Source organism: Schistocerca piceifrons, chromosome 5 (genome assembly GCF_021461385.2).
Source record: "Schistocerca piceifrons isolate TAMUIC-IGC-003096 chromosome 5, iqSchPice1.1, whole genome shotgun sequence".
Lineage (NCBI taxonomy): Eukaryota > Metazoa > Arthropoda > Insecta > Orthoptera > Acrididae > Schistocerca > Schistocerca piceifrons.
Genome location: NC_060142.1, coordinates 599,297,717 through 599,325,449, shown reverse-complemented (window position 1 = coordinate 599,325,449; position 27,733 = coordinate 599,297,717). Strand labels below are relative to the sequence as shown.

At 48.5% G+C, this 27,733-nt stretch overlaps 18 non-coding genes across 18 annotated transcripts; all 18 read right to left on the bottom strand.

The window, feature by feature from the left end:
• Positions 1–3,974: 3,974 nt before the first annotated feature.
• Trnan-guu lies at positions 3,975–4,048 on the bottom strand. Its single transcript has one exon. It is a non-coding gene; the product is annotated as a tRNA-Asn (tRNA).
• Positions 4,049–17,986: 13,938 nt separating this feature from the next.
• Trnan-guu lies at positions 17,987–18,060 on the bottom strand. The gene has a single exon. It is a non-coding gene; the product is annotated as a tRNA-Asn (tRNA).
• A 333-nt stretch (positions 18,061–18,393) lies between these two features.
• On the bottom strand, positions 18,394–18,465 carry Trnat-cgu. Its single transcript has one exon. It is a non-coding gene; the product is annotated as a tRNA-Thr (tRNA).
• Positions 18,466–19,154: 689 nt separating this feature from the next.
• Positions 19,155–19,228, bottom strand: Trnan-guu. Its single transcript has one exon. It is a non-coding gene; the product is annotated as a tRNA-Asn (tRNA).
• Positions 19,229–19,561: 333 nt separating this feature from the next.
• Trnat-cgu lies at positions 19,562–19,633 on the bottom strand. The gene has a single exon. It is a non-coding gene; the product is annotated as a tRNA-Thr (tRNA).
• Positions 19,634–20,322: 689 nt separating this feature from the next.
• Trnan-guu lies at positions 20,323–20,396 on the bottom strand. The gene has a single exon. It is a non-coding gene; the product is annotated as a tRNA-Asn (tRNA).
• A 333-nt stretch (positions 20,397–20,729) lies between these two features.
• Trnat-cgu lies at positions 20,730–20,801 on the bottom strand. Its single transcript has one exon. It is a non-coding gene; the product is annotated as a tRNA-Thr (tRNA).
• A 689-nt stretch (positions 20,802–21,490) lies between these two features.
• On the bottom strand, positions 21,491–21,564 carry Trnan-guu. The gene has a single exon. It is a non-coding gene; the product is annotated as a tRNA-Asn (tRNA).
• Positions 21,565–21,897: 333 nt separating this feature from the next.
• Positions 21,898–21,969, bottom strand: Trnat-cgu. The gene has a single exon. It is a non-coding gene; the product is annotated as a tRNA-Thr (tRNA).
• Positions 21,970–22,658: 689 nt separating this feature from the next.
• Positions 22,659–22,732, bottom strand: Trnan-guu. Its single transcript has one exon. It is a non-coding gene; the product is annotated as a tRNA-Asn (tRNA).
• A 333-nt stretch (positions 22,733–23,065) lies between these two features.
• On the bottom strand, positions 23,066–23,137 carry Trnat-cgu. Its single transcript has one exon. It is a non-coding gene; the product is annotated as a tRNA-Thr (tRNA).
• Positions 23,138–23,826: 689 nt separating this feature from the next.
• Trnan-guu lies at positions 23,827–23,900 on the bottom strand. Its single transcript has one exon. It is a non-coding gene; the product is annotated as a tRNA-Asn (tRNA).
• A 333-nt stretch (positions 23,901–24,233) lies between these two features.
• Trnat-cgu lies at positions 24,234–24,305 on the bottom strand. Its single transcript has one exon. It is a non-coding gene; the product is annotated as a tRNA-Thr (tRNA).
• A 689-nt stretch (positions 24,306–24,994) lies between these two features.
• Positions 24,995–25,068, bottom strand: Trnan-guu. The gene has a single exon. It is a non-coding gene; the product is annotated as a tRNA-Asn (tRNA).
• A 333-nt stretch (positions 25,069–25,401) lies between these two features.
• On the bottom strand, positions 25,402–25,473 carry Trnat-cgu. The gene has a single exon. It is a non-coding gene; the product is annotated as a tRNA-Thr (tRNA).
• Positions 25,474–26,162: 689 nt separating this feature from the next.
• Positions 26,163–26,236, bottom strand: Trnan-guu. Its single transcript has one exon. It is a non-coding gene; the product is annotated as a tRNA-Asn (tRNA).
• Positions 26,237–26,569: 333 nt separating this feature from the next.
• Positions 26,570–26,641, bottom strand: Trnat-cgu. The gene has a single exon. It is a non-coding gene; the product is annotated as a tRNA-Thr (tRNA).
• A 689-nt stretch (positions 26,642–27,330) lies between these two features.
• On the bottom strand, positions 27,331–27,404 carry Trnan-guu. The gene has a single exon. It is a non-coding gene; the product is annotated as a tRNA-Asn (tRNA).
• Between the last annotated feature and the right edge of the window lie 329 nt (positions 27,405–27,733).

Below are 27,733 nucleotides of genomic sequence, written 5' to 3'. Positions count from 1 at the left end.
AAGCAGAGAGGACAACCGGCTATTGAGCGCTCTAGCAGCTGTCTTGTAGTCAAAATTCAGCAATGTGAGCGGACGAAGATTGGCAGCAGATAAACGACCAGAAGACTTCGGAATTAAAACAATTTTCCCTACTTTAAAATCGGCAGGCACATCCATCCCCCTGACAATCTCATTTAAAATCTGCGTAAAAATGCCACCCAAAAGAGGCCAAAAACGGAGATAAAATTCTTTAGGCAGGCCGTCTGGACCCGGCGATTTACTGGACGGAGAGCGAGCAATAAAATCGAAAACCTCATCTACCTGGAACTCCCGGAGAAATTCGCCGTTCGCGTCAGGCGTGATCGTCGCAGTTAGATCCCCAAGGACATCATCCGAAAGAGACTCACCAGAATCATCGGCAGAATAGAGACTAGCGTAATACTGATGGAGAGCACGAACCATTTCCTCCTGTGCAATAAGCTGCCGTCCATCATCCACCGTAAGAGAAGAGATGAAGGAGCGACGACGACGAGTGTGATGCCGTAGCAGGTGGTACAAGGATGTCAGCTCACCGTCAACAAGAGAGTGAGGTTTCGACTTAACTCGCAGACCATCCATCTGTCGTCGTTTAAGGCTCAAGAGCTTGGCTTTAATACGACGAACATCATGGATCCGCAGAGGAGAGGTACCCGCCGCGTCATATAGTTCACGCAGGACAGAGTAGTAATATTCATACGTGTTCTTAAAATCACGCGCCCTTGCAGCACAGTAAAAAATCAAAGTCTGACGAATCTTGGGCTTGGCAAACGCAGTCCACCAAACCAGCAAGGAGGGGTATCGCGGGACAGAGCGAAGACATCGCTCCCACACGCCACTTATAACATCATCCATAGCACCGTCGGCAAGGTGGGAAACATTTAACATCCACTGGGAACGATAAAGTTTTGCAGGTTGGTGACTAAGATTTACAGTTGCAGTAAAAGCACAATGGTCAGAAAAACTAGTAGGAATAACATCGACAGAAAGAATTTTATCACATAAAAAATCAGATAAATAGAATCTGTCGAGTCTACTGCATGAGGACGCGGTAAAAAACGTATATTTCACCAGGGTTGGATATTTGTGTTCCCAAACATCACGCAGATGCATCGTACGAACTAAGTCATGTAAATCACGGCAATAATTAAAATTGGGGGACTGGTCTTCAGGGCGTAAAACACAATTAAAATCGCCTCCGAGCAGGAGACTCCGAGGACTCTGGCGCAAAAGATAAATAAGCTCTTCTTTATAAAAGCGCGAGCGAGCCACAGTGTGACCCGAACCAGAGGGGGCATACAAAACAACGAGGCGGAGATCAAAAAGACGACAACCAATCCCACGGCCAGAGTCAAGGAATTCAATGTCAGTAATAGGAATGCCCTCTCGAAAGAAAAGAGCAGTTCCTGTTGAATATTCCGGCGCGACATTAAAAACAGTTTGAAATCCAGGTAGAGAGAGATCAGAAAACAATACTTCCTGCAAGAACACTACGTCCGCACAGGCGTCGTAAATAAACTGCCGCAAAGAGGCAATGCGAACGTCAGACTCAATACGGTTAAGATTTAAGGTAAGAAAGGTGTATGCTTGAACCATAGAGAGAAAAGCGAAAAAGGAAATCACCTACACCGACGCACCAACGTCACAGTCCATAGCAGGGGAGACGGAGGCATCCGAGGGAGGCGGACTGGTACCCCGTTCCGCGGATCCCTTACGCTTCGGTTTTTTACGAACAGCATTAACGTTCGGCTGAACGCGTAACTTGCGTCGGCTGACGGGCAAGGAAGCTTCAGCCGCCGGTGACGTAGGAGGGTCAAGTTCTGTATCCGACACCACCCGCGCCGGTCCACATGCGGGATCCGGGGTCGCGGGGGGAAACTCCGACAAAACGGAATGGTCAACACTTACACTAGCTTCCGGCAAACATGGACTGCACGGAGGCGAATCGTGAGCAGGAAGGTCCGAGGCCGCAATGTTGGACGGAAGCGGAGCAGCTCCGCTGGCAGAGGTATGGGGCAGCGAAGCAGGAAGTTGTCGCGGCTCCACTTGTTGTGACATCGAAGTCGGTTCGGAAGACGGCGCCAACAGGCCCGACCGACGATCCGACTCGAGAGAAGCTGCGTCGGAGGCCGGAGGGGCGCCAGCAGCCGCCACCGTAACCGTTACCTCAGGAGAGCAGGGAGCAGCTACAGTACACAGTGGCTCGGAGGATGCCGGTCGCTCGGACTGGGGCATCTCAGGGAGATCCTCATCCGTACTATTTCCATCGTGTGGGCGACGCCTCTTATTATTCAAAAGTGGCACACCCACCTGAGGGACAGACGGAACAACATCAGATTTAGCACGCAAAGGAGGAAATTCTGTGTCAGGGGTGCGCAAAACCTGTGGCGGAGCGCTACTACCACTGGACTGTGCTACACCAAGAGCAGAACCACCTGCAACGAGGTCAGCGACCGTTAACTTGCGACGCTGTTCGAGAGAATTTTTTAAAACAAAAACCCTCCGCGGACAGTCGGTACGCACGTGACCACTTTCATTGCACAAAAAACAGGTGCCAACCTGACCACTATATGTTACATGGACACGATATCCACCGATCTGCAGGTGAGATGGAATATTCTGCTTAACGTGCATTTCGACTGAACGAATACCACTGTAACATTGCAGGCGATGTTGGCTTGACCAGCGTTCAAGGCGAATGCTCTTTACATCACCATACTTTTGTAGACCCTCCTTAAGATAGACATTATCCACCTCCGGTGGAAGGTTGTAAACACGAACATTGGTATACGTGATGGAAGCATTGGAAACCAGCACGGAACTTACAGAATCATCCCGATGCCGAAAGAGAACTTGATGACCATATTTAGAAAGAATTTTATCAACCTGAAGTGGGTCCATAAACTTAACAAAGAAAACATACAGTTCGGTATCAAAATAAGCAGTATGCACCTGATCCGAATGAACACCAAAGGTATCTACCAACCAATCATGAATCTCAAGGGAACTAGGTTGCACATGGCGGGTTGACTTGTCAAAAGTAAAACTAACTGTAGCCTGACGAGGAATAACCTGGGACGACATTTTCAAAATATGCGGTCGAAACCGCTACGCACAACACACTGAAATAAGGACAGAAAGTAACACAAGGTACTAAACAACGACGGAGAATCACTCACAGAAGTTGCAACACAACACGTAAACAAAAGCTATAGTCCACTATACGTAACGCTACGGCGGAGCGGAAGACTAGGCACGTCCACACTGCACGGCGTCTAAAGCGGAACGAGCTATCTCCAAATTGTTACTTCATCATACTGAATCTTGCAGCCCTCGACCAGATATCGGATTTGGCACACAGCTGCTACTGGGGTTGTCCAAATTGCCGTTTTCCAAATCTCTTGAATGTTTCGCCCTTACGATCGACGACGAGCGTCGGGCCAGCAAAAGTTTGCGGTCTGCGCAATCCTGACCTAGTGCACAGCTTGTGGGATAGCGTGGCTCGACTGCGAAATGCGCCTTTCGGCTCCTCTCTCTGGCTACAGTATGCTGTTGTCCACAGTGGCGCTGGCGTTGCCCATGGGGCTTCATGTAAGGCGACTGCACGTCGCTCGGCCAACAGCGGCCTACTGCAGACCGACACTTAAGAGACAGCAAATACAAATCGACATCGAGAGACAGGCCCTGTCATATGGCACTCGCGACGTATACGCTGAAATTGAATGTAAAGAATACGTCTTTTGTGGTGGGCGTCGCTCTACTGCAGTGTCACACATGACGAATAAAAAGGAAAACAGCAGAACGTGTGTGTAGGGCCATGTTTTTACCTACAGTGTCACTTGGCTGAATGTGTATAAGGCTCTGTGGCATCACTCAAACACAGCCAAATTGTCACACTAGCTGTGCATCTCTAACAAAGTTGACGTATGTCCTCACCTCGGTGCCGGTTAAAACGATTTCGCCCCCGGGTGGGCTCGAACCACCAACCTTTCGGTTAACAGCCGAACGCGCTAGCCGATTGCGCCACGGAGGCCTTGACTTTGGCTCCCTTGTGCTCTGTATAGCAACGCAATTCGTATACCTTCTGCAGGAATCTCGCAGAGTGGTAGCATTTGCTTACGCCTCTTCACATGGATAACGTGCATGCACACTGTAGCGAGGCTCGTAAACGAATGACATCGCCAAGCATGACATTATACTACAAAATGCATACAAACCAATGTTCTGCCTATGAATTCAGAAAACCTCTGAGGCCAGTAGAATACTTGTCATAGGTTGTAGAACATCCCTTTCATTCAGTGTACTGCCATGTGTTAGATGCTGCTCGAGGTAGCTCCGCTCTTTGCAGGAAGGTTTAAAAAATGAATGCCTTCTGTGAGGTTCGAACTCACGACCCCTGGTTTACGAGACCAGTGCTCTACCACTTTTTTTTTTTTGTGTTATTAAAAAAAAAAAAAAAAAAAAATACGCCTTAACCACTTTTTTTTTTTTGCTCTCCCAACCTTTTTTTTTTTTTTTTTTTTTTTTTTTTTAAATGCCTGCAATTCAGTCTCAGCTCATTATGAGCAAATGAAAGCGTAATTATTATTCCTCTAACAAATATATCTATTGAAAAAAAAAATATTAAGGAACATCCACAACACAGCCACTTCAAAAGAAGTACACTACTGTAATTAAAATCCTAAAACATGACTATATAATGTAGACTGCTTTGTGAAATAAAGATTAAAAAAAAAAAAAACACGGAAACTTCAGTCCTGGTGTAGAGAAGAAACATACATAAAGGCGGCAAATCCAGAAACAGTATAAAAGAAAATGGCTCACACAGGTGACCTTAGCCAACACCCTCTCTTTCAAATGTCAGGCTAAGCATATTGGCAAAATTATCTCGGAGGCCTGGCAATCGCATGCGCTGCCAGTAAGCAGTAAGCATGTACTGCCGAAACGCTAGGTGTCCATCCTCTTCATGACAACTGTTGACAAAATGTACGAAATGGCCAATCAACCACATGACGGTATGGAGCTTCGTTCGCGGAAAAAAGGAAGAATCGGGCCGGACGATGATGTCAATAGTATAAGCGGCTTCAGCAGACCTAGTGACAAAGGCAAGTTGTTTCCTGAGCCAACGCCAATTAGCAAGGTGCCCACAGCAGGTGAATCGATGTTCAAGGGTATCCACGAGACCACACCGAGTACAGGTGTCCGTGTCAGAAAGACCAATACGGTGCAGTCGTACATTGGTGGGAACCAAATTATTTATTACCCTATACCACGTGGACGCCACGGCCATAGAGTGGATCGGCAGACTAACATTCTTCCAGACGTTCCTCCAGGACACAGATGGAGACGCCAGTTCTATTGGATTGGGACCGGCCAGCCCCTCCCAGCGGGCAATCAAGCCCTTGGTCGTTGGCACCGGTCGCCGCAAGAAGACGTCACCGAGGTAACTCACCGCAATGTAAAATTCCCGAATGTGTTTCAACTTAAAATTTAGGCGTCCGACATCGACAGGTGGAGCAAGGCTCGCCGGACGCACAACAGTAAAAAGCCTGGATGTAATTGAAGTCACTTCTTGCGTAACAATTAGAGTCGTTCGGCGGACGTACAAAGCAGACGCCTTGCGAGTAATGTCAGAGAGGCCCAAGCCTCCGGAGATACGCGGTTTCGTCATTACCTCGTAACGTAACTTGAATAGATGGCCCTTCCATATAAACCTGCTAGACAATTGGCGCAACCTTTTCGCCACCATCATGGGAAGTGGGAACAGCTGAGCAACATAATAAGCTTTACATAGAACGTAGGTGTCTAAAATTCTGACTTTTTGCAAAATGGTAGCAGAGCGCTGCTCATGGACCATCAGAGCCCCCTGTATCTTCTCGGTGACCGATTTCCAATTGAGAGCCGCCATTTTTAGAGGACACCGATCAATGATAATCCCCAAGGACGTATGGCGATCGACAACAGTGGCCCAAGGGACGTCAGCATCGCGAAATCCTCGAATATCAAGGAACTTACATTTACCCTGATTGAGACGCGCTCCAGAGACACGACAGTATGCATCAACTGCCCCTTTCAACAACGGGATATCATCACGTTGACGGAGGAGAACAACGACATCATCCGCATATGCCTTAACCGAGAGCTTCCCACCAGAGAGGGACATACCCTGAAGCTTGAGACCAATAGTCCGAAGCAGCGGTTCCAGGGACAATACGAATAAAGACATAGAGAGCGGACTACCCTGAGGCACTCCGTGGCGGATAGCAATGGGCGGCGTCAGCTGCCCATTGACTGACACCCGAGCTGTTATTCCCCTATACAAATTGCCAAGAACACCACGTGATGAAGCGTTAAAACCTATTGTACCTAAAACACGATCTAAAAACACATGACTGACGTGATCAAAAGCCTTATGAAAATCAAGGAAGGCAAAGGCGCAATGTACGTTTGTAACCGCCGCAACCGAGACAACATCCCGATATTCGGCTACTGGTGTCAGAATAGATCTATCATGAAAACAACATTGATGTGCACCAATCACACCCCGAAGCAGAGAGGACAACCGGCTATTGAGCGCTCTAGCAGCTGTCTTGTAGTCAAAATTCAGCAATGTGAGCGGACGAAGATTGGCAGCAGATAAACGACCAGAAGACTTCGGAATTAAAACAATTTTCCCTACTTTAAAATCGGCAGGCACATCCATCCCCCTGACAATCTCATTTAAAATCTGCGTAAAAATGCCACCCAAAAGAGGCCAAAAACGGAGATAAAATTCTTTAGGCAGGCCGTCTGGACCCGGCGATTTACTGGACGGAGAGCGAGCAATAAAATCGAAAACCTCATCTACCTGGAACTCCCGGAGAAATTCGCCGTTCGCGTCAGGCGTGATCGTCGCAGTTAGATCCCCAAGGACATCATCCGAAAGAGACTCACCAGAATCATCGGCAGAATAGAGACTAGCGTAATACTGATGGAGAGCACGAACCATTTCCTCCTGTGCAATAAGCTGCCGTCCATCATCCACCGTAAGAGAAGAGATGAAGGAGCGACGACGACGAGTGTGATGCCGTAGCAGGTGGTACAAGGATGTCAGCTCACCGTCAACAAGAGAGTGAGGTTTCGACTTAACTCGCAGACCATCCATCTGTCGTCGTTTAAGGCTCAAGAGCTTGGCTTTAATACGACGAACATCATGGATCCGCAGAGGAGAGGTACCCGCCGCGTCATATAGTTCACGCAGGACAGAGTAGTAATATTCATACGTGTTCTTAAAATCACGCGCCCTTGCAGCACAGTAAAAAATCAAAGTCTGACGAATCTTGGGCTTGGCAAACGCAGTCCACCAAACCAGCAAGGAGGGGTATCGCGGGACAGAGCGAAGACATCGCTCCCACACGCCACTTATAACATCATCCATAGCACCGTCGGCAAGGTGGGAAACATTTAACATCCACTGGGAACGATAAAGTTTTGCAGGTTGGTGACTAAGATTTACAGTTGCAGTAAAAGCACAATGGTCAGAAAAACTAGTAGGAATAACATCGACAGAAAGAATTTTATCACATAAAAAATCAGATAAATAGAATCTGTCGAGTCTACTGCATGAGGACGCGGTAAAAAACGTATATTTCACCAGGGTTGGATATTTGTGTTCCCAAACATCACGCAGATGCATCGTACGAACTAAGTCATGTAAATCACGGCAATAATTAAAATTGGGGGACTGGTCTTCAGGGCGTAAAACACAATTAAAATCGCCTCCGAGCAGGAGACTCCGAGGACTCTGGCGCAAAAGATAAATAAGCTCTTCTTTATAAAAGCGCGAGCGAGCCACAGTGTGACCCGAACCAGAGGGGGCATACAAAACAACGAGGCGGAGATCAAAAAGACGACAACCAATCCCACGGCCAGAGTCAAGGAATTCAATGTCAGTAATAGGAATGCCCTCTCGAAAGAAAAGAGCAGTTCCTGTTGAATATTCCGGCGCGACATTAAAAACAGTTTGAAATCCAGGTAGAGAGAGATCAGAAAACAATACTTCCTGCAAGAACACTACGTCCGCACAGGCGTCGTAAATAAACTGCCGCAAAGAGGCAATGCGAACGTCAGACTCAATACGGTTAAGATTTAAGGTAAGAAAGGTGTATGCTTGAACCATAGAGAGAAAAGCGAAAAAGGAAATCACCTACACCGACGCACCAACGTCACAGTCCATAGCAGGGGAGACGGAGGCATCCGAGGGAGGCGGACTGGTACCCCGTTCCGCGGATCCCTTACGCTTCGGTTTTTTACGAACAGCATTAACGTTCGGCTGAACGCGTAACTTGCGTCGGCTGACGGGCAAGGAAGCTTCAGCCGCCGGTGACGTAGGAGGGTCAAGTTCTGTATCCGACACCACCCGCGCCGGTCCACATGCGGGATCCGGGGTCGCGGGGGGAAACTCCGACAAAACGGAATGGTCAACACTTACACTAGCTTCCGGCAAACATGGACTGCACGGAGGCGAATCGTGAGCAGGAAGGTCCGAGGCCGCAATGTTGGACGGAAGCGGAGCAGCTCCGCTGGCAGAGGTATGGGGCAGCGAAGCAGGAAGTTGTCGCGGCTCCACTTGTTGTGACATCGAAGTCGGTTCGGAAGACGGCGCCAACAGGCCCGACCGACGATCCGACTCGAGAGAAGCTGCGTCGGAGGCCGGAGGGGCGCCAGCAGCCGCCACCGTAACCGTTACCTCAGGAGAGCAGGGAGCAGCTACAGTACACAGTGGCTCGGAGGATGCCGGTCGCTCGGACTGGGGCATCTCAGGGAGATCCTCATCCGTACTATTTCCATCGTGTGGGCGACGCCTCTTATTATTCAAAAGTGGCACACCCACCTGAGGGACAGACGGAACAACATCAGATTTAGCACGCAAAGGAGGAAATTCTGTGTCAGGGGTGCGCAAAACCTGTGGCGGAGCGCTACTACCACTGGACTGTGCTACACCAAGAGCAGAACCACCTGCAACGAGGTCAGCGACCGTTAACTTGCGACGCTGTTCGAGAGAATTTTTTAAAACAAAAACCCTCCGCGGACAGTCGGTACGCACGTGACCACTTTCATTGCACAAAAAACAGGTGCCAACCTGACCACTATATGTTACATGGACACGATATCCACCGATCTGCAGGTGAGATGGAATATTCTGCTTAACGTGCATTTCGACTGAACGAATACCACTGTAACATTGCAGGCGATGTTGGCTTGACCAGCGTTCAAGGCGAATGCTCTTTACATCACCATACTTTTGTAGACCCTCCTTAAGATAGACATTATCCACCTCCGGTGGAAGGTTGTAAACACGAACATTGGTATACGTGATGGAAGCATTGGAAACCAGCACGGAACTTACAGAATCATCCCGATGCCGAAAGAGAACTTGATGACCATATTTAGAAAGAATTTTATCAACCTGAAGTGGGTCCATAAACTTAACAAAGAAAACATACAGTTCGGTATCAAAATAAGCAGTATGCACCTGATCCGAATGAACACCAAAGGTATCTACCAACCAATCATGAATCTCAAGGGAACTAGGTTGCACATGGCGGGTTGACTTGTCAAAAGTAAAACTAACTGTAGCCTGACGAGGAATAACCTGGGACGACATTTTCAAAATATGCGGTCGAAACCGCTACGCACAACACACTGAAATAAGGACAGAAAGTAACACAAGGTACTAAACAACGACGGAGAATCACTCACAGAAGTTGCAACACAACACGTAAACAAAAGCTATAGTCCACTATACGTAACGCTACGGCGGAGCGGAAGACTAGGCACGTCCACACTGCACGGCGTCTAAAGCGGAACGAGCTATCTCCAAATTGTTACTTCATCATACTGAATCTTGCAGCCCTCGACCAGATATCGGATTTGGCACACAGCTGCTACTGGGGTTGTCCAAATTGCCGTTTTCCAAATCTCTTGAATGTTTCGCCCTTACGATCGACGACGAGCGTCGGGCCACCAAGGGTTTGCCGTCTGCACAATCTTGACCTAGTGCACAGCTTGCGGGATAGCGTGGCTCGACTGTGAATTGCGCCTTTCGGCTCCTCTCTCTGGCTACAGTATGCTGTTGTCCACAGTGGCGCTGGCGTTGCCCATGGGGCTTCATGTAAGGCGACTGCACGTCGCTCGGCCAACAGCGGCCTACTGCAGACCGACACTTAAGAGACAGCAAATACAAATCGACATCGAGAGACAGGCCCTGTCATATGGCACTCGCGACGTATACGCTGAAATTGAATGTAAAGAATACGTCTTTTGTGGTGGGCGTCGCTCTACTGCAGTGTCACACATGACGAATAAAAAGGAAAACAGCAGAACGTCTGTGTAGGGCCATGTTTTTACCTACAGTGTCACTTGGCTGAATGTGGCATCACTCAAACACAGCCAAATTGTCACACTAGCTGTGCATCTCTAACAAAGTTGACGTATGTCCTCACCTCGGTGCCGGTTAAAACGATTTCGCCCCCTGGTGGGCTCGAACCACAAACCTTTCGGTTAACAGCCGAACGCGCTAGCCGATTGCGCCACGGAGGTCTTGAGTTTGGCTCCCTTGTGCTCTGTATATCAACGCAATTCGTATAGCTTCTGCAGGAATCTCGCAGAGTGGTAGCATTTGCTTACGCCTCTTCACATGGATAACGTGCATGCACACTGTAGCGAGGCTCGTAAACGAATGACATCGCCAAGCATGACATTATACTACAAAATGCATACAAACCAATGTTCTGCCTATGAATTCAGAAAACCTCTGAGGCCAGTAGAATACTTGTCATAGGTTGTAGAACATCCCTTTCATTCAGTGTACTGCCATGTGTTAGATGTTGCTCGAGATAGCTCCGCTCCTTGCAGGAAGGTTTAAAAAACGAATGCCTTCTGTGAGGTTCGAACTCACGACCCCTGGTTTACGAGACCAGTGCTCTACCACTCTTTTTTTTTTTTTTTTTTTTTTTTTTTTTTTTTTTTTTTTTTTTTTTTTTTTTTTTTTACAGGCCTCCCAACTCCCCTTATAGCCCGGCCTTGCGCTCTCCATAATTGCCGTCGTTGGCGAGCTTCTGTGGCTGTACAATTAGTTGATGTAGCTCCCCCGATGACAATGAACGTGGGTGTTCCCCCGTTGATCCAGATATTCCTGCGTAAGAGCAAGTAGTTCCTCCGGATGGTCCAATACGTGGAAACATACATGCGAAATGAAAAATGAATAAATTCCTCCAAAGTAATGCAACGGAATGTATTGGTATGCAGCGAACAGCACACATACGGGGGAAAAAAAAGGGAAAAGAGAAAAAAGAAAAAACATCCCTAGAAAAACTAGTAAAAACAAGAACCTTAACTTCAAATTTAAAGGCCGGCCGAAGTGGCCGTGCGGTTAAAGGCGCTGCAGTCTGGAACCGCAAGACCGCTACGGTCGCAGGTTCGAATCCTGCCTCGGGCATGGATGTTTGTGATGTCCTTAGGTTAGTTAGGTTTAAGTAGTTCTAAGTTCTAGGGGACTAATGACCTCAGCAGTTGAGTCCCATAGTGCTCAGAGCCATTTTTTTTTTCAAATTTAAAGTAATTCGACCCGTGCGGCATGGAAAGCCGTACCTGGAATGCACCACATCAACCAACTTGAAACTGAAAACGCCGATTGACCACCTCGGTCATTTCCACACAGCAGTAAAAAAAAGCAAATTTAAAGACACAACGAGAGCACATAAAAAAAGGAACAATTGGTAAAAGTATGCCCCATGTGAGGCTCGAACTCACAACCCCGGCATTGCTCACGGCTACTGCCTTATAAGGACCGTGCGCCAACCAATTGCGCCACTTTTTTTTTTTTTTTTTTTTTTTTTTTTTTTTTTTTTTTTTTAAACGAAACCCGTAACCTTCTATGAAAATAAATTGGAATGGTGAAAAAGACAACGAAAAGACTTCGCCCTTGGGCATAGTAGAAGTGCTGCTCGAAGAATAAACGTAACATAAACACAGCTTCGTATCGCACTCAATGAAAGTTCCTGTAGCCAGTGTCCAGCGAGTCAGTGAAAGCCGCAGTGTGAGGGGGAGTCCGGACGCGACACAGAAGCAGTGGGGCCTCTTCGCGGCACCACTGGTGTCCCGCGGCCCGGCCTCACCCCTTCACACTCAGTTGACCTATGCGATACCCATGCGATGAAACGCTATTTTAAGCATATTGCCGAAGAGTTTCCCATGATTCGGGTACGTACATGTTTTGGCGAATTCGATATCCATAAACATCTTGAATTCCAAATAATTGTCACCGCCAAAATTATTAAAGACGTAGCTGGAATAGGTACCCAGCAACCACAAAACTGCATTGTTTTTCGTCTGCGGATAAAAATGCACATCAGGACGAGACAGTAGTGCTGACGAAACATTGGCGGTTGTAGTCCTGGTAATAAGAGCTATTTTTTGTCGAAGCCAAACCCAGTTCTGGAGACGGTCCCCGCAGGTATAACGGTGGATAACTGTATCCGTCAGGTGGCAGCGACGGCAGAGAGGGGTGTCACTGAGCCCGATTTTATGTAACCTCTCGTTCGTGCTAACCACATCATTGATGGCTTTGTACCAGGCAGTGCGAGCATCGGAACTGAGGACACGGGAACTGACATTGCGCCATACAATATCCCAGTTCATGCCACCGAGCTTCGTTGCCAAAGGATTCGGTCCTTCGTGTTGTCTCCAGTCCGCTATTATGGCTTGTGCAGTTAAATGTGGAGAGTTTATGACCTCTTTACTGATGTAGCTCCGTGAAAGGTAATAATCTCTGATGTGTTTTAGCCGATAACTGATGGGCTGAATATTCAGCGGTGGGTCAAGACTTTGCGGCCTGACGGCAGTGAATAATTGCGCTGTAATGCCGGAAGGATCATTGTTAATTATAGCGGCCGTCCTTGTAACATAGAGAGCCATCGCTTTCACCTTGATATCAACTAATCCCATCCCTCCATTCTGGGGGTGGAGTGTCGCAGTTTTGGCAGACACGCGAAAAATTTCCCCTCTCCAAATAAAAGTGGTTACCTTCGACATAATTTGCTTAGCAATGACTGCAGGCAGTGGCAGGAGCTGCGCCGTGTAGAAGGCTTTGGATAAAATACAGGAGTTGACGAGATGAATCCGATCAAATTGATTGAGGCTTCTGTGGGAATTGTCAATGAGAGCACCGTTAAGTTTACGCACTATTTCCCTCCAGTTTGCCGCCGCCATCTTTAGAGAGGACGCCGTCAATATGATGCCGAGAGCCTTGTGGACGCTGACTTCCTGAGCGTAGCCAACTCGCAAATGCTGGAGGCCACAGAGGTTAATAAATTTACTTTTCTTGTCATTCAATTTAGCCCCCGACGCCAAACAGTATTGTTGGAGGTGAGCCGCTAAAGTGGTGACGTCATTCTCATTGCGGACAACCACACCCACATCGTCGGCATAGGCGCCTACGACAGTTTTTTCTCCGGAAAGTGTTAGCCCTGTGAGTTTCGCCTGCAGTTGGAGTAACAGAGGTTCGAGTGAAAGAACAAAAAGTAACATGGACAAAGGGCTGCCTCGTGGAATCCCTCTGTTGATTTGAATCGGTTGGGTTAGTTGCGAGTTGACAGAAAGTCTTGCGTTGATCCCCAGTGCCATGTTTGTAATCATGTCAATCGCGTTCTGCAAGAAACCGAATCTTTTCATGGTTTCAAGGAGGTACTCGTGAGCGACGAGGTCAAAGGCTTTAAAAAAGTCCAGAAAGATCAGCCCACACTTCACGTTACTGGCGTTCGTTAAGGCAATGATATCCCGATAAAAAGCTGCCGTTTGCAATACAGTTCTCCCGAAGGCACATGTCTGCTGACGTCCAATGAATTTTGCAGTGAGGGGCATCATTCGCGTGTTGATTGCACGGGCGACTATTTTATAATCGGAGTTTAACAATGAAATGGGGCGGAAGTTGGCGATATTTTTGGTACCTCTGCTTTTAGGGATAAGCACAATTGTGCATTCCTTAAAGGCAAGTGGTATAGGCTACCCTTGAAAAACTTCGTTCACTAATTGGGTGATTTTGTCCCCGATGATGTGCCAATACCTCCTGTAAAATTCAATGGGTAATCCGTCAGGACCAGGGGACTTCCTGATCGGCGAGTGGCAGACAATCTCCAAAACATCTTTATTACTAAAATCTAATGAAATTGTGTCATTGTCTTCTCTAGTTATAGTAGAGGAAATGGCACTAAACAGTTCGTCATAGCAGCCGTCATGAGTAGCCGCTGACGTGTAGGTGTCAACAAAATAGTCGTGTAGTGCCTTGATAATCTCTCGCTGGGTGTCGACAGTCGTGCCATCACCGAGTTTCAGGGCCTCAATAAAAGTCCTCCTTCTGTTCTTAGCATGTTTGACAAGGTGGTATAGAGCGGCTGTTTCATTGTCCCTGACCGACTTCACTTTAGATTTGATCTTAAGACCTTCCAGTTGCATCCTCTTAAGATTGATTAATTTCGCCTTTATTTTTCGAATGTCGTCTATTCTGGTGTGCGCGGCGTCGGCTCTATCACAGAGGTCGCGTAAGATAGTGTAGTAGAACTCCATCGTCTTCTTTATCGCGGCTGCTCTTTCAATACCGAAGAATATAACAACTTTTCGCAGTTTGGGTTTTGCATGCTGAGTCCACCACGCTATGGTGCTACGAAAGTTTGCGGTAGTGCGCAAGCACTGCTCCCAAGCGCGTCGCACCGCCGCCTCTAGGTCAGCATCCGTTAATAAGGAGACGTTCAAGTTCCATTGATTTTTATACCAACGCGTTGGTTGTGGCAGCAAATTCAGGCACGCAACGACACCACTGTGATCAGAGAAGCTGGAGGGTATTGTTTCAATTTGTAACAAGACATTCTCTAAAACGTCGGAAACATAAATCCTGTCAATTCTGCTGCAGGAATTCGCGACGATGTGTGTGAATCGTACCAAGGTCGGGTACCTAATTTCCCACGCGTCTTTCAGTTTGAGGTCGGTCACGAGACGCTTTAATTCAGGCGAATAATTAAAATTCGGGGACTGATCTTTCTGGGATAAAACACAATTAAAATCACCTCCAATGATAACACGTTCGGGATTTTTCCGTAACAAATAGATGATTTGTTCCTTAAAAAAGTTTGCTCGTTCCGCCCTATAGGTACTGCCAGAAGGCGCGTACAAGTTAATGATGGTGACGCCAAAAACGGTGACACCCACACCTCTACCGGAATCTAACTTGTCAACCTGAGTGGCGGGAATGCCTTCTCTAAGTAAGATGGCAGTCCCCACGTTCGAGTCGGGGGAAAAATTTGTAATAGCAACAAAACCAGGAAGAGTTAAGTGTGGCATGGCCACCTCCTGCAAAAGAGCGATATCTGTTCCCGACTCATAGAGATATTGTTTTAAGGCACTCAGTTTCACCTCCGACCGGATTTTATTAATATTTAATGTCGTGATCGTATAGGCCTGCGACATTATGACAGTACGTGGAAGAGGCGGAAGGAGCAAATATCTTTAAAGGGCAACATCTTCATGCCATTCCATATTTGTGGCCGGGAAATTCGTGTCTGTGACGTCACTGAGTTGTATTCGTGCGTCTTCGTTCTTACTCTTTTTACGCACAGCATTTACATTAGGTTGCACTCGGATCCTGGGGCGGACACTGTGGAGCACCTCCGCAGCCGGCGGCGTGGGAGGGTCGTGGGTGATGTCAAGCTGCTCTCCCGGCACATCCCTCGAAGGGATCGCACGCGGCGACACCGCCGGCGAGCGAGCAGCTGAACTATCACTCGCACTATCAGCCTGTTTGGCAAAATTCTCTGCCCGCAGCTGTTTGTTGTCACCGACAGACCCGGACAGCTGTGTTTGTATTATTTCCTGGAGTTGTTGACATTCCCCTTGTTGTGAGTCCTGAACCGAAGCGGCTGCCACGTGATGTGTACCGTTTGCGCTCAGAGATGTTTGTATACCACCATCACAGGCCTCTGTGTGTGTACTTCCTGCAGGAATGTGAGCCACACGTACAGGTTGGTCGGCCTGAGTTGGCTGTAGCGGAAGTTCTAAGGCACTAGCCAGCGGCAACTGCTTAACTTCCACGGAAGTATCGGCACTTGAAATTGTGGGAGGACAAGCGTCCACAATAGCCTCACCGATCGGAGCTTTCGCTTCCGAGCCGGATTCCCGATCGTCCTTTTTCGCGGTCTCATGCGCACTAGAGGCGTCGGTATCAGAGCCACTGCTGTCACAAGTTCTGCGCCTCTTATTGGTCGCGGCATCGAGTTTTGCAGGGGGCAACGCACCTTTGTCTCTCCGAACCAGAACCGGAAACTCATCAGAACGAATTTCTTGTTGCTGTTCCGAAGGCATTTCAGAATTAGGGAGCCCAATCTGCGTCATCGGCTTGGCTGCCACTACATCCGCCAAAGTAAGCCTTTTACGCTGCTGGAGGGATTTCTTTAACACAAACATGCGCCTGGGGCAGTCTTGACGCAAGTGACCACTCTCATTACAGATATGACAGGTCGGTGTTTGGCCAATATAAGTAACGTGAGCCTTATAGTCACAAACAAGTATATGGGACGGAATATTCTGCTTGACATGCATTTCTACAGATCGAACGCCACTGTAACATTGCAACCTATGTTGACTTGACCACCGTTCGAGTCGAATCTGTTTAACGTCACCGAATTTGGACAGTACCTCCTTTAGATAACAATTTTCTACTTCAGGGGGTAAGTTGAAAATACGCACGTTCGTGTAGTCTACATCGGCATTGGAAATGAGCACTGTACTTACAGAGTCGTCCCGGTGTCGGAAAATAGCACTTCCTCCGTGCTTCGTCATGATCTTCTCCAGTAATACAGGATTCAGTAATTTAACAAAGAAACAATACTGCTCGGTATCATAATAGGCGGTGTGCACTTGGTCAGATGTAATCCCAATAACATCTACGATCCAGTCATGTATCTCCAGTGAACTCGGTTGCACAGATCGGGTGGACTTGTTGAAATCAAAACGGAGTGTACACTTTCGCGGAAATAACCTGGACATTGCAGCAGATAGCGAGCGGTAAACCCGCTACAACAAGAACGCAACAAAAATACAAATGAAAAACGATATAAACTGCAGAATAACACAACACTAGCAAACAGTAATATGAGTGGAAAACACGCATTATGAACACGCGGTGGAGCGGAGCACTGACACGTCCGACCAGCACGGTGTCGCAAGCGCGACTGCCACTGAGCTAAGAAGGCGGCAGCTTGGCGTTTGTGAGCTGTCTCCGAATTGTCACTTCATCATACTGAATCTTGCAACCCTTGACCAGATATCGGATTTGGCACACCGCTGCTGCTGGGGGTGTCCACATTGCCGTTTTCCAAATCTCTTGACTGTTTCGCCCTTACGATCGACGACGAGCGTCGGGCCACCAAGGGTTTGCCGTCTGCACAATCTTGACCTAGTGCACAGCTTGTGGGATAGCGTGGCTCGACTGTGAATTGCGCCTTTCGGCTCCTCTCTCTGGCTACAGTGCGCTGTTGTCCACAGTGGCACTGGCGTTGCCCATGGGGCTGCATGTAAGGCGACTGCACGTCGCTCGGCCAACAGCGGCCTACTGCAGACCGACACTTAAGAGACACCAAATACAAATCGACATCGAGAGACAGGCCCTGTCATATGGCACTCGCGACGTATACCCTGAAATTGAATGTAAATAATACGTCTTTCGCAGTGGGCGTCGCTCTACTGCAGTGTCACACATGACGAATAAATAGGAAAACAGTAGAACGTCTGTGTAGGGCCATGTTTTTACCTACAGTGTCACTTGGCTGAATGTGTATAAGGCTCTGTGGCATCACTCAAACACAGCCAAATTGTCACACTAGCTGTGAATCTCTAACAAAGTTGACGTATGTCCTCACGTAGGTGCCAGTTAAAACGATTTCGCCCCCAGGTGGGCTCGAACCACCAACCTTTCGGTTAACAGCCGAACGCGCTATCCGATTGCGCCACGGAGGCCTCGACTTTGGCTCACTTGTGCTCTGTATATCAAACTAATTCGTATACCTTCTGCAGGAATCTCGCAGAATGGTAGCATCTGCTTACGCCTCTTCACATGGATAACGTGCATGCACACTGTAGCGAGGCTCATAAACGAATGACATCGCCAAGCATGACATTATACTACAAAATGCAAACAAACCACTGTTCTGCCTATGCATTCAGAAAAACTCTGAGGCCAATGGAATACTTGTCATGGGTTGTAGAACATCCCTCTCATTCAGTGTACTGCCTTGTGTTAGATGCTGCTCGAGATAGCTCCGCTCCTTGCAGGAAGGTAAAAAAAATGAATGCCTTCTGTGAGGTTCGAACTCACGACACCTGGTTTACGAGACCAGTGCTCTACCACTGAGCTAAGAAGGCGGCAGCTTGGCGTTTGTGAGCTGTCTCCGAATTGTCACTTCATCATACTGAATCTTGCAACCCTTGACCAGATATCGGATTTGGCACACCGCTGCTGCTGGGGGTGTCCACATTGCCGTTTTCCAAATCTCTTGACTGTTTCGCCCTTACGATCGACGACGAGCGTCGGGCCACCAAGGGTTTGCCGTCTGCACAATCTTGACCTAGTGCACAGCTTGTGGGATAGCGTGGCTCGACTGTGAATTGCGCCTTTCGGCTCCTCTCTCTGGCTACAGTGCGCTGTTGTCCACAGTGGCACTGGCGTTGCCCATGGGGCTGCATGTAAGGCGACTGCACGTCGCTCGGCCAACAGCGGCCTACTGCAGACCGACACTTAAGAGACACCAAATACAAATCGACATCGAGAGACAGGCCCTGTCATATGGCACTCGCGACGTATACCCTGAAATTGAATGTAAATAATACGTCTTTCGCAGTGGGCGTCGCTCTACTGCAGTGTCACACATGACGAATAAATAGGAAAACAGTAGAACGTCTGTGTAGGGCCATGTTTTTACCTACAGTGTCACTTGGCTGAATGTGTATAAGGCTCTGTGGCATCACTCAAACACAGCCAAATTGTCACACTAGCTGTGAATCTCTAACAAAGTTGACGTATGTCCTCACGTAGGTGCCAGTTAAAACGATTTCGCCCCCAGGTGGGCTCGAACCACCAACCTTTCGGTTAACAGCCGAACGCGCTATCCGATTGCGCCACGGAGGCCTCGACTTTGGTTCACTTGTGCTCTGTATATCAAACTAATTCGTATACCTTCTGCAGGAATCTCGCAGAATGGTAGCATCTGCTTACGCCTCTTCACATGGATAACGTGCATGCACACTGTAGCGAGGCTCATAAACGAATGACATCGCCAAGCATGACATTATACTACAAAATGCAAACAAACCACTGTTCTGCCTATGCATTCAGAAAAACTCTGAGGCCAATGGAATACTTGTCATGGGTTGTAGAACATCCCTCTCATTCAGTGTACTGCCTTGTGTTAGATGCTGCTCGAGATAGCTCTGCTCCTTGCAGGAAGGTAAAAAAAATGAATGCCTTCTGTGAGGTTCGAACTCACGACACCTGGTTTACGAGACCAGTGCTCTACCACTGAGCTAAGAAGGCGGCAGCTTGGCGTTTGTGAGCTGTCTCCGAATTGTCACTTCATCATACTGAATCTTGCAACCCTTGACCAGATATCGGATTTGGCACACCGCTGCTGCTGGGGGTGTCCACATTGCCGTTTTCCAAATCTCTTGACTGTTTCGCCCTTACGATCGACGACGAGCGTCGGGCCACCAAGGGTTTGCCGTCTGCACAATCTTGACCTAGTGCACAGCTTGTGGGATAGCGTGGCTCGACTGTGAATTGCGCCTTTCGGCTCCTCTCTCTGGCTACAGTGCGCTGTTGTCCACAGTGGCACTGGCGTTGCCCATGGGGCTGCATGTAAGGCGACTGCACGTCGCTCGGCCAACAGCGGCCTACTGCAGACCGACACTTAAGAGACACCAAATACAAATCGACATCGAGAGACAGGCCCTGTCATATGGCACTCGCGACGTATACCCTGAAATTGAATGTAAATAATACGTCTTTCGCAGTGGGCGTCGCTCTACTGCAGTGTCACACATGACGAATAAATAGGAAAACAGTAGAACGTCTGTGTAGGGCCATGTTTTTACCTACAGTGTCACTTGGCTGAATGTGTATAAGGCTCTGTGGCATCACTCAAACACAGCCAAATTGTCACACTAGCTGTGAATCTCTAACAAAGTTGACGTATGTCCTCACGTAGGTGCCAGTTAAAACGATTTCGCCCCCAGGTGGGCTCGAACCACCAACCTTTCGGTTAACAGCCGAACGCGCTATCCGATTGCGCCACGGAGGCCTCGACTTTGGCTCACTTGTGCTCTGTATATCAAACTAATTCGTATACCTTCTGCAGGAATCTCGCAGAATGGTAGCATCTGCTTACGCCTCTTCACATGGCTAACGTGCATGCACACTGTAGCGAGGCTCATAAACGAATGACATCGCCAAGCATGACATTATACTACAAAATGCAAACAAACCACTGTTCTGCCTATGCATTCAGAAAAACTCTGAGGCCAATGGAATACTTGTCATGGGTTGTAGAACATCCCTCTCATTCAGTGTACTGCCTTGTGTTAGATGCTGCTCGAGATAGCTCCGCTCCTTGCAGGAAGGTAAAAAAAATGAATGCCTTCTGTGAGGTTCGAACTCACGACACCTGGTTTACGAGACCAGTGCTCTACCACTGAGCTAAGAAGGCGGCAGCTTGGCGTTTGTGAGCTGTCTCCGAATTGTCACTTCATCATACTGAATCTTGCAACCCTTGACCAGATATCGGATTTGGCACACCGCTGCTGCTGGGGGTGTCCACATTGCCGTTTTCCAAATCTCTTGACTGTTTCGCCCTTACGATCGACGACGAGCGTCGGGCCACCAAGGGTTTGCCGTCTGCACAATCTTGACCTAGTGCACAGCTTGTGGGATAGCGTGGCTCGACTGTGAATTGCGCCTTTCGGCTCCTCTCTCTGGCTACAGTGCGCTGTTGTCCACAGTGGCACTGGCGTTGCCCATGGGGCTGCATGTAAGGCGACTGCACGTCGCTCGGCCAACAGCGGCCTACTGCAGACCGACACTTAAGAGACACCAAATACAAATCGACATCGAGAGACAGGCCCTGTCATATGGCACTCGCGACGTATACCCTGAAATTGAATGTAAATAATACGTCTTTCGCAGTGGGCGTCGCTCTACTGCAGTGTCACACATGACGAATAAATAGGAAAACAGTAGAACGTCTGTGTAGGGCCATGTTTTTACCTACAGTGTCACTTGGCTGAATGTGTATAAGGCTCTGTGGCATCACTCAAACACAGCCAAATTGTCACACTAGCTGTGAATCTCTAACAAAGTTGACGTATGTCCTCACGTAGGTGCCAGTTAAAACGATTTCGCCCCCAGGTGGGCTCGAACCACCAACCTTTCGGTTAACAGCCGAACGCGCTATCCGATTGCGCCACGGAGGCCTCGATTTTGGTTCACTTGTGCTCTGTATATCAAACTAATTCGTATACCTTCTGCAGGAATCTCGCAGAATGGTAGCATCTGCTTACGCCTCTTCACATGGATAACGTGCATGCACACTGTAGCGAGGCTCATAAACGAATGACATCGCCAAGCATGACATTATACTACAAAATGCAAACAAACCACTGTTCTGCCTATGCATTCAGAAAAACTCTGAGGCCAATGGAATACTTGTCATGGGTTGTAGAACATCCCTCTCATTCAGTGTACTGCCTTGTGTTAGATGCTGCTCGAGATAGCTCTGCTCCTTGCAGGAAGGTAAAAAAAATGAATGCCTTCTGTGAGGTTCGAACTCACGACACCTGGTTTACGAGACCAGTGCTCTACCACTGAGCTAAGAAGGCGGCAGCTTGGCGTTTGTGAGCTGTCTCCGAATTGTCACTTCATCATACTGAATCTTGCAACCCTTGACCAGATATCGGATTTGGCACACCGCTGCTGCTGGGGGTGTCCACATTGCCGTTTTCCAAATCTCTTGACTGTTTCGCCCTTACGATCGACGACGAGCGTCGGGCCACCAAGGGTTTGCCGTCTGCACAATCTTGACCTAGTGCACAGCTTGTGGGATAGCGTGGCTCGACTGTGAATTGCGCCTTTCGGCTCCTCTCTCTGGCTACAGTGCGCTGTTGTCCACAGTGGCACTGGCGTTGCCCATGGGGCTGCATGTAAGGCGACTGCACGTCGCTCGGCCAACAGCGGCCTACTGCAGACCGACACTTAAGAGACACCAAATACAAATCGACATCGAGAGACAGGCCCTGTCATATGGCACTCGCGACGAATACCCTGAAATTGAATGTAAATAATACGTCTTTTGTAGTGGGCGTCGCTCTACTGCAGTGTCACACATGACGAATAAATAGGAAAACAGTAGAACGTCTGTGTAGGGCCATGTTTTTACCTACAGTGTCACTTGGCTGAATGTGTATAAGGCTCTGTGGCATCACTCAAACACAGCCAAATTGTCACACTAGCTGTGTATCTCTAACAAAGTTGACGTATGTCCTCACGTAGGTGCCAGTTAAAACGATTTCGCCCCCAGGTGGGCTCGAACCACCAACCTTTCGGTTAACAGCCGAACGCGCTATCCGATTGCGCCACGAAGGCCTCGACTTTGGCTCACTTGTGCTCTGTATATCAAACTAATTCGTATACCTTCTGCAGGAATCTCGCAGAATGGTAGCATCTGCTTACGCCTCTTCACATGGATAACGTGCATGCACACTGTAGCGAGGCTCATAAACGAATGACATCGCCAAGCATGACATTATACTACAAAATGCAAACAAACCACTGTTCTGCCTATGCATTCAGAAAAACTCTGAGGCCAATGGAATACTTGTCATGGGTTGTAGAACATCCCTCTCATTCAGTGTACTGCCTTGTGTTAGATGCTGCTCGAGATAGCTCTGCTCCTTGCAGGAAGGTAAAAAAAATGAATGCCTTCTGTGAGGTTCGAACTCACGACACCTGGTTTACGAGACCAGTGCTCTACCACTGAGCTAAGAAGGCGGCAGCTTGGCGTTTGTGAGCTGTCTCCGAATTGTCACTTCATCATACTGAATCTTGCAACCCTTGACCAGATATCGGATTTGGCACACCGCTGCTGCTGGGGGTGTCCACATTGCCGTTTTCCAAATCTCTTGACTGTTTCGCCCTTACGATCGACGACGAGCGTCGGGCCACCAAGGGTTTGCCGTCTGCACAATCTTGACCTAGTGCACAGCTTGTGGGATAGCGTGGCTCGACTGTGAATTGCGCCTTTCGGCTCCTCTCTCTGGCTACAGTGCGCTGTTGTCCACAGTGGCACTGGCGTTGCCCATGGGGCTGCATGTAAGGCGACTGCACGTCGCTCGGCCAACAGCGGCCTACTGCAGACCGACACTTAAGAGACACCAAATACAAATCGACATCGAGAGACAGGCCCTGTCATATGGCACTCGCGACGAATACCCTGAAATTGAATGTAAATAATACGTCTTTTGTAGTGGGCGTCGCTCTACTGCAGTGTCACACATGACGAATAAATAGGAAAACAGTAGAACGTCTGTGTAGGGCCATGTTTTTACCTACAGTGTCACTTGGCTGAATGTGTATAAGGCTCTGTGGCATCACTCAAACACAGCCAAATTGTCACACTAGCTGTGTATCTCTAACAAAGTTGACGTATGTCCTCACGTAGGTGCCAGTTAAAACGATTTCGCCCCCAGGTGGGCTCGAACCACCAACCTTTCGGTTAACAGCCGAACGCGCTATCCGATTGCGCCACGGAGGCCTCGACTTTGGCTCACTTGTGCTCTGTATATCAAACTAATTCGTATACCTTCTGCAGGAATCTCGCAGAATGGTAGCATCTGCTTACGCCTCTTCACATGGATAACGTGCATGCACACTGTAGCGAGGCTCATAAACGAATGACATCGCCAAGCATGACATTATACTACAAAATGCAAACAAACCACTGTTCTGCCTATGCATTCAGAAAAACTCTGAGGCCAATGGAATACTTGTCATGGGTTGTAGAACATCCCTCTCATTCAGTGTACTGCCTTGTGTTAGATGCTGCTCGAGATAGCTCCGCTCCTTGAAGGAAGGTAAAAAAAATGAATGCCTTCTGTGAGGTTCGAACTCACAACCCCTGGTTTACGAGACCAGTGCTCTACCACTGAGCTAAGAAGGCGGCAGCTTTGCGTTTGTGAGCTGTCTCCGAATTGTCACTTCATCATACTGAATCTTGCAACCCTTGACCAGATATCGGATTTGGCACACCGCTGCTGCTGGGGGTGTCCACATTGCCGTTTTCCAAATCTCTTGACTGTTTCGCCCTTACGATCGACGACGAGCGTCGGGCCACCAAGGGTTTGCCGTCTGCACAATCTTGACCTAGTGCACAGCTTGTGGGATAGCGTGGCTCGACTGTGAATTGCGCCTTTCGGCTCCTCTCTCTGGCTACAGTGCGCTGTTGTCCACAGTGGCACTGGCGTTGCCCATGGGGCTGCATGTAAGGCGACTGCACGTCGCTCGGCCAACAGCGGCCTACTGCAGACCGACACTTAAGAGACACCAAATACAAATCGACATCGAGAGACAGGCCCTGTCATATGGCACTCGCGACGTATACCCTGAAATTGAATGTAAATAATACGTCTTTCGCAGTGGGCGTCGCTCTACTGCAGTGTCACACATGACGAATAAATAGGAAAACAGTAGAACGTCTGTGTAGGGCCATGTTTTTACCTACAGTGTCACTTGGCTGAATGTGTATAAGGCTCTGTGGCATCACTCAAACACAGCCAAATTGTCACACTAGCTGTGTATCTCTAACAAAGTTGACGTATGTCCTCACGTAGGTGCCAGTTAAAACGATTTCGCCCCCAGGTGGGCTCGAACCACCAACCTTTCGGTTAACAGCCGAACGCGCTATCCGATTGCGCCACGAAGGCCTCGACTTTGGCTCACTTGTGCTCTGTATATCAAACTAATTCGTATACCTTCTGCAGGAATCTCGCAGAATGGTAGCATCTGCTTACGCCTCTTCACATGGATAACGTGCATGCACACTGTAGCGAGGCTCATAAACGAATGACATCGCCAAGCATGACATTATACTACAAAATGCAAACAAACCACTGTTCTGCCTATGCATTCAGAAAAACTCTGAGGCCAATGGAATACTTGTCATGGGTTGTAGAACATCCCTCTCATTCAGTGTACTGCCTTGTGTTAGATGGTGCTCGAGATAGCTCTGCTCCTTGCAGGAAGGTAAAAAAAATGAATGCCTTCTGTGAGGTTCGAACTCACGACACCTGGTTTACGAGACCAGTGCTCTACCACTGAGCTAAGAAGGCGGCAGCTTGGCGTTTGTGAGCTGTCTCCGAATTGTCACTTCATCATACTGAATCTTGCAACCCTTGACCAGATATCGGATTTGGCACACCGCTGCTGCTGGGGGTGTCCACATTGCCGTTTTCCAAATCTCTTGACTGTTTCGCCCTTACGATCGACGACGAGCGTCGGGCCACCAAGGGTTTGCCGTCTGCACAATCTTGACCTAGTGCACAGCTTGTGGGATAGCGTGGCTCGACTGTGAATTGCGCCTTTCGGCTCCTCTCTCTGGCTACAGTGCGCTGTTGTCCACAGTGGCACTGGCGTTGCCCATGGGGCTGCATGTAAGGCGACTGCACGTCGCTCGGCCAACAGCGGCCTACTGCAGACCGACACTTAAGAGACACCAAATACAAATCGACATCGAGAGACAGGCCCTGTCATATGGCACTCGCGACGAATACCCTGAAATTGAATGTAAATAATACGTCTTTTGTAGTGGGCGTCGCTCTACTGCAGTGTCACACATGACGAATAAATAGGAAAACAGTAGAACGTCTGTGTAGGGCCATGTTTTTACCTACAGTGTCACTTGGCTGAATGTGTATAAGGCTCTGTGGCATCACTCAAACACAGCCAAATTGTCACACTAGCTGTGTATCTCTAACAAAGTTGACGTATGTCCTCACGTAGGTGCCAGTTAAAACGATTTCGCCCCCAGGTGGGCTCGAACCACCAACCTTTCGGTTAACAGCCGAACGCGCTATCCGATTGCGCCACGGAGGCCTCGACTTTGGCTCACTTGTGCTCTGTATATCAAACTAATTCGTATACCTTCTGCAGGAATCTCGCAGAATGGTAGCATCTGCTTACGCCTCTTCACATGGATAACGTGCATGCACACTGTAGCGAGGCTCATAAACGAATGACATCGCCAAGCATGACATTATACTACAAAATGCAAACAAACCACTGTTCTGCCTATGCATTCAGAAAAACTCTGAGGCCAATGGAATACTTGTCATGGGTTGTAGAACATCCCTCTCATTCAGTGTACTGCCTTGTGTTAGATGCTGCTCGAGATAGCTCCGCTCCTTGAAGGAAGGTAAAAAAAATGAATGCCTTCTGTGAGGTTCGAACTCACAACCCCTGGTTTACGAGACCAGTGCTCTACCACTGAGCTAAGAAGGCGGCAGCTTGGCGTTTGTGAGCTGTCTCCGAATTGTCACTTCATCATACTGAATCTTGCAACCCTTGACCAGATATCGGATTTGGCACACCGCTGCTGCTGGGGGTGTCCACATTGCCGTTTTCCAAATCTCTTGACTGTTTCGCCCTTACGATCGACGACGAGCGTCGGGCCACCAAGGGTTTGCCGTCTGCACAATCTTGACCTAGTGCACAGCTTGTGGGATAGCGTGGCTCGACTGTGAATTGCGCCTTTCGGCTCCTCTCTCTGGCTACAGTGCGCTGTTGTCCACAGTGGCACTGGCGTTGCCCATGGGGCTGCATGTAAGGCGACTGCACGTCGCTCGGCCAACAGCGGCCTACTGCAGACCGACACTTAAGAGACACCAAATACAAATCGACATCGAGAGACAGGCCCTGTCATATGGCACTCGCGACGTATACCCTGAAATTGAATGTAAATAATACGTCTTTCGCAGTGGGCGTCGCTCTACTGCAGTGTCACACATGACGAATAAATAGGAAAACAGTAGAACGTCTGTGTAGGGCCATGTTTTTACCTACAGTGTCACTTGGCTGAATGTGTATAAGGCTCTGTGGCATCACTCAAACACAGCCAAATTGTCACACTAGCTGTGTATCTCTAACAAAGTTGACGTATGTCCTCACGTAGGTGCCAGTTAAAACGATTTCGCCCCCAGGTGGGCTCGAACCACCAACCTTTCGGTTAACAGCCGAACGCGCTATCCGATTGCGCCACGAAGGCCTCGACTTTGGCTCACTTGTGCTCTGTATATCAAACTAATTCGTATACCTTCTGCAGGAATCTCGCAGAATGGTAGCATCTGCTTACGCCTCTTCACATGGATAACGTGCATGCACACTGTAGCGAGGCTCATAAACGAATGACATCGCCAAGCATGACATTATACTACAAAATGCAAACAAACCACTGTTCTGCCTATGCATTCAGAAAAACTCTGAGGCCAATGGAATACTTGTCATGGGTTGTAGAACATCCCTCTCATTCAGTGTACTGCCTTGTGTTAGATGCTGCTCGAGATAGCTCTGCTCCTTGCAGGAAGGTAAAAAAAA